The sequence below is a fragment of the Perissodus microlepis genome, chromosome 20 (genome assembly GCF_051167445.1).
Source record: "Perissodus microlepis isolate ML-2025 ecotype Zambia chromosome 20, ASM5116744v1, whole genome shotgun sequence".
In the NCBI taxonomy this organism is placed as follows: Eukaryota; Metazoa; Chordata; class Actinopteri; order Cichliformes; family Cichlidae; genus Perissodus; species Perissodus microlepis.
In genome coordinates this window covers 23,961,269-23,967,535 of record NC_140480.1, presented here as the reverse complement: position 1 = coordinate 23,967,535, position 6,267 = coordinate 23,961,269, and the positions used below count along the sequence as shown (strand labels likewise).

The 6,267-nt window shown below is 37.1% G+C and overlaps 1 protein-coding gene across 1 annotated transcript in view; it reads right to left on the bottom strand.

The window, feature by feature from the left end:
• Positions 1-6,218: 6,218 nt before the first annotated feature.
• LOC146364588 (dysbindin-like) overlaps positions 6,219-6,267 on the bottom strand; it is a 12,979-nt gene continuing 12,930 nt past the window's right edge. The window contains exon 4 of the mRNA XM_084918114.1: positions 6,219-6,267. This exon is cut by the window's right edge and continues 1,628 nt beyond it. The gene's annotated coding sequence lies outside the window, so the exon portion shown is untranslated.

Sequence of the window (6,267 nt, the reverse complement as noted above, 5' to 3'; positions counted from 1 at the left end):
GACGTCCTGGGGCTAACGATTTTTCCAGTCGGGCTACCAAAATTTATCTCTGCCCTGCCCGTCGGGCTATCGTAGGAAGGTAAAATATATGGCAACGCTTTTGCATTCTTTCGGAAATGTAGCTGGGTAATTATGTCATTGGCATCGGTGAGCCACTGTCAATATGTGACATATTGAAATTGCGTTTGAATTTGCGCTTGTTTTTTGCTTTCACTTTGCAATCGCACGAACTGTGTATAGAGAGCGACAGTACTGATTGGTGAGTGATGATAATTTACGCACCAATTCCTCTGACATCGTCTTATCAATCGTTAGCTTACTATGCAAACATGACAAGTGAAATCTCCCGCAGCAAGCTTAAACATGTGAGAGGTTGATCGCGCAGAGAATCGCTGAGCGTTATGTGAGTGCGTGTGTAAAAGCAGCAGGATATATATTTTAGTTCTGCTGAGCCAAATAAGACAGGTCAGGGTGAAGAAGTGACAGCCAAAGAAAAGCTTACCACAAAACGGAAAAGTTATGACAAATCAGACTATAAGGCAAAAAGAAAGTGCAGCTTTATGGTTTCATGGACAAAAGAATTTCTGTGGCTGCAATATGACAAGCTAAATAACCAGGGCTGCACATAAGTGGTCCGCAGGTGCGCATTCGCTGTCAAAATAAAAAACGCGCACAAGATAAGAAGTTGCGACAGACATTTGTTTAGAACTCTTAAAGATGTCGAAGAAGCAAGCTCCTTTAAGCAATTACTGTGATGTTCCTCCACCTCCAAAGAAATGTCAGAAGGAGTCCGAACCACAAAAGAAGCACGTATTCTCGGAAAAGTAGTTGCAGGAGGTGAGCTGGCTTCAAACAAATGATGAACGCACAGAGATGTGGTGCGGAATGTGCCGTGAAAATTTAATAAATGACAAATTAAAAAGGCATGAACATTTTTTTGTATCGAAAAAATATCGAACCGTGACACCAAAGTATCGAACCGAACCGTGAATTTTCTGTATCGTTGCACCCCTACTGTATATGTGTATATGTGTGTCTGTATTTGTGGGAGCACAGTGCCAAACCGCTCCAAAAAAGTTATAGTGTAGTAAGTACTATCTTCTAACAATACCCATACCATTATATCAAAGCAGGAAAAGGACCATAGGTGGAATGTAACAATAATGTTTACTTAAGTAACAAATAATTTACTGCAGCCCCAAACCTTTGCTTGAGTGTGAATTAGTGTTAATGTGTTAAACAAGAACCACATAGTTTAGGTGTATATATGTATTTAACTTTTATGATAACATTTAGACCATTTAATGTTATGGACATTTAGTTTTTATGTCGGTGTGTCTTTGCTCTGTATCTTGAAGTTATTTTATAAGGTTATGTAAATGACATATCAACCTCCTGAGGGCTTTTTGGATGGCGTGCCATAAAGCTGTCAAAATGAGCTGAATTGAGAGAAATCCTGCTGAGGAGCTTTGTACATAAATTATATACAAACAGCCTTTGTCTTTCCACATCTATGGAAAGACAGGGATATATTCTGGAAAAAAAATTCTGCTCACTGCCTCTCATGATTTCTCTCTCTGAATCACACATAGAGGTTCTCTAAACACTATATATACATTAAAGTTGAGATATTAAGAGAAAAATAAAGCAAACAAGGAAAAAATAAAATAAAAAAAGAATTGGGAGTTATAGGAAAAGCTTTCTCAATAACCAATTCCAATGAAGACTCCATTTTCAGTGAGAAGGTAGTCTTATTGATATTTTTCTTGGCATCAAACTAGTGTTCACATTTGCTCAATGATTGCACTAGAGTAACTGATGCCTAACACTGTTGATCCATTGAAGAAGTTGCTCATAGTTTGGTTTTCCCAAAACCTCAACATGAACAAAGCAATCCAACAGTGCAAATAATTTTCAAAAATCTGCATGACTTTTACCAATCACTACATGTAGCACCTTGTCACACAGAGATTTAGTTAGGTGATTTTTCAAAATGTTTCCCACTGCAGAGTCAGAACATAAAACATAAAACTCTTGGCACAAAAATGAGCTCCTCCCTTTAGACCCAAGTAACCTTAAGGCTTTTATGTTTGTCACGCAAATATGGCTTTTACGACCTGCTGTATTTTCACGAATTGTTTTTTTTTTGTAGTCTTCTTTTTAGTTATTTTCTCTGTCAATGAAGTTAACTTTCTTTTTGTAATTTGTTGTTCTTTCTATGACTATTCTGTGACTATAAACAAATTTAACATCCCAAACCCACCTGATACAGTACAAAATTGTCGATTTTCTGATAATAATTATTGTTTGGTTGATAAGAATTATATTTACATTATCTTAAAAAAATGAGTAATTAATTACATGTTCTTTAAGATTTAAGTGTGTTACAATTATGGAATTACTGGAAGAAACCACTTATAGGCTGTATTTTTGGTGCTTGCACCTATTTAGCTTCTTTCACTAAGTTGCTGAATCAGTGGATATGGTGCACAAATCTGCAGTTCTCATTTTAAAACAAAATGGGGTTTAAATTTGAACTATCTGTGATTCCTTGACATGATATTCAAAGCAAATTTTCATTGCTCTGGTAGTAGCCCTGCCACAAAAGATTATTTTGATAGTCGACTAGTCACCGATTATTTTTGCAATTAGTTGACTAATCAGATCATGCATCCATTGGAAGTAAAACGTACAGCTTCTTGCACCAGCGTGCATCTGCTCTTATATAACTATCATTATCTTACAGCTTGAAGTTTTTAAGGTATGTGCTAACTAAAAATAAAGACAAGGTGACAGTTTATTAAACTTTTAATGAAATTGGAAAATTGTCTCGGTGGAGTTTAATAAACTCAGCCGTCTGCTCCTTGCTATCTAAAATATAACATATAAAATATAACAGGACACCGGAGTATATTCTCTACCATCTCACACTTCAGTTTTCTGTTTGATGTTTATTCAGCTGTGTGAAAACTATAACTTTAATCTCAGCCAAACTGATTTACTCAGGAACAAATAAAACACTGAAAAAAGGCAAACAATAAGATTTTTACGTTATCTAAGTGACTTATATATCATGTTTAACTGAAGTAGCAAAAGACCACGGGGGGTGTTCTCGCCAGCTCTAGTGAGCCTTGAACCCTGGTTAGCTATCGAGCTGGTGGGTAACAGACCTCTCCGAAATCGTCAGAGCACTTTTGCAAATATGTGATGTCTTGATAAATCGAGCAGAGATATGAAGTTTACACAGCTACATTCTTGCCTGAAAATATGTTAAAAGTTTATTTTGTGACCCAGAAAGAGTAATATTAAAACTCAGTAGCTGCCGCCATTGTTGGAACATGGAATTGGCTGGGCCGCGCTATGAATTCTGGGATAGGTTGGGCCACGAAGGATACACCCAACCCATCCTTCCAATCTGGGGAAATGAAGGACGCATTTGTCGGCCGCATTTGGAGAAACCTTCAAATTTGAACAGCCTTCGTCGCTTCGCTGTAACGTAATTGGCCAACAAATGCGGCCTCCGAAGGATGAGGCCCCTGAATTTGAACACAGCTACGATACCGGAGACTGCTTCTTCTTCTTCTTTGGCATGTAACTGCAGCTGGCATGTTTGTATTGCATTGCTGTCATCTTCTGTTTCGGTCCATTATTACACTCTTAAATCCTACTACTTAGTCCTGCATCTTTTAGGATCTTACAAAGCTTCAAATAACGCGTCGACTATAAAATTAGTCGTCGATGATTTTGATAGTTGACGTAATCATGATTCGTGATGGCTACCAGATAGGCAGCCCTATCTGGTAGCCATCTCTGTACTGTATAACAAATCAGGAATTTAACAGATCAAATGTTTAGAAGTCAAAACTTGTTTAAATGATTTTGTTTATACCGACATTTGAGCCAGCCAACTTGACTGGAGAAGCCGGAACTTAATCAAGAGTAAACCTCGAAAACTAGTTTTTGTCTTTCAATTTCAGTAAATAACTAATTTGGCATTTGGATTCTGGTTTAACTATTCTTTTGTTTGTTTTTTTGTACAAAAAGACATCAATTTGAAAAGTCATTATAAAAACAACAATTATATTTAAGTATTAAAAATATTATTTCATTATAGTGCTTGAGCATAAACCACAAGCTGGTGGTTAAACCATTACAAAAAAACCAAAAAAAAAAACCCCTAAAGAAATCTTAGGTCATAACCTAATTTAAAACATACATGCATCTATTTTCTTCTGCTTATATACAGGGTTGCTGGTGGGCTGGAGCCTATCCCAGCTGCCAGGGGGCAAGAAGCGACTTAAAAAACTGACGTGAGTATTGCCTATTGTAAAGCGCCAGTTACAATATTGTGTTTGCAAATGGAGCAAAGTGCACACAAGTTCAAACCTGCATATTAGGTTCAGTACTTGTACTTATTACTGCTATACCTGCCTCTACAGTAGGTTGATACTGTATGAAAGAACCTGGCGTGACCTTGTCAGTTAGAAAATAGTTACACAAGACAATGCACAAATAACAAATATAAACACACAAAACCGTTTTAAGTGTTAGTCAGTGTCAGTTTAGTGAATGAAAGGTGTGGAAACAGGTATATTTGCAGCTGGTTTTATTATATATGTATTTGTATGAGATTCCTTTTTTGAGCTCAAAGTTTCAGAAGGAGGCTTTGTAAATGAAGCACACACAAAAAGGGGTTTACTAAGGTTTGCAGCGGACATTTTGCCACAAAGAAGCATGTCTTACTTTGTACCTGATGTGATTTTGATAGATGATAAGTAAGTGTTTATTTATTTGGAATGGGAGGAGGAGATGTTATCTGAACAAGTGCGTAACTGGCAAAGATGGATGGAAGCTATGGCTTCAGTGCCAATAATTTGGCTCTGCCCTGTAACTCTTCATTGAGTCCTCACCCTGTATATTCAGAGCCAAGCCTAGCATATCCCCGCTCTTCAGTAAGTAATGTCCCGATGAAGCAGACCAGAACCTACCTGAACTGAACGGTGTAAGAGAAAGGAGGGGAATCCCCTCAGCCTCACATAGTCTCACACAGCCTGTAGAAAAAACATGCACATGGCACAGTAGTGATATCTTCATTAACATATGGATAAGCTGAGAATTAATGGTAAATGTTATATTTTCTTCAAGACAACATAAAAGTCAGCTATTACAGACAATTTAAGGTTTATACCGTGGAATAGTTTGTAATAACGCAGTTCCTCTCTTAGTTTATCAGGAGAAGATCCAGATGATTTACACAGAGGACAGCAGTCCCCAGCACCTTTTAAAAAAGAATAGTTATCCTTGTATCAAAAACATTGATTTACCTTCAGCATCTTCTTATATATATGATTTGTCTGTATTTCTTTTGGCGTGCTTTTATGCATTCATTTTGTTAGTATGTTACTCTCGCCAAATTTGGTCTATTCATTTTTGGCTGTCTTTGTTACTGGATCACCCACAGAACTCTCCACTCCCATTTGTGAAACTCAAACTAGCAGCAATTTGCCCTGCTTTGAAAGTGTGGCTCCTTAAACTCTGGGCAGGAGTTAAGAATTTTCCCTAAAAGTGTGTGACATCTGTAAAAGCTGGTTGAAATGGGCTGAAATGAGCTTATTATATTATATTATTATCGCCAGTATTGGAAGTCAGAACCTGACTAACAATGTAGTGGGTAGAGGGTGTTTTATTCTTATACATTAAAATACGTAATTTAGGTTGGTGGTGCATTGAAGGCCCGCCACAGCAGTGCTGTTGTTAGTCTACTTAAAACCCACAGGGTATTACACAGAAAACATGAGCAATGGATGGAGTTGACAAAAGTAGTCAGAATGTGGTTAGTAGTGAAGGATTAACTGTGATTCCCACAAGCTATGTGGTTTACAGCTACATGTTATAGTGTGTTGCTTTTAAGCAGTTCAGCAAAAACGCTGCTTGTCATGATGATGGGCAAAACAAAGAAGCCACAGATAGCAGTTGCTTCTAGGAAAGGCGATCCAAAACAAATTTGTCAAACTGGTTGAACTAGAAAGCTAGCTGCTGGGCACTAAAACAGCCAGTATATTATGGAACTATATATCTTTGTGAGTTGCCATTAAAATTTTTTACATGTAGTGATTTTACTTCTCTTGCAGTCTATTTATTATGCAATGCTGGAACATCAGAAACAACAATGAAGCAAAATCCGCAAAATCTGAAGCAAATGAAAATACGTCCAACTGTTCCAACTATTATTTTTATTTTTATTTTGCAATAAGATGCACACATCAT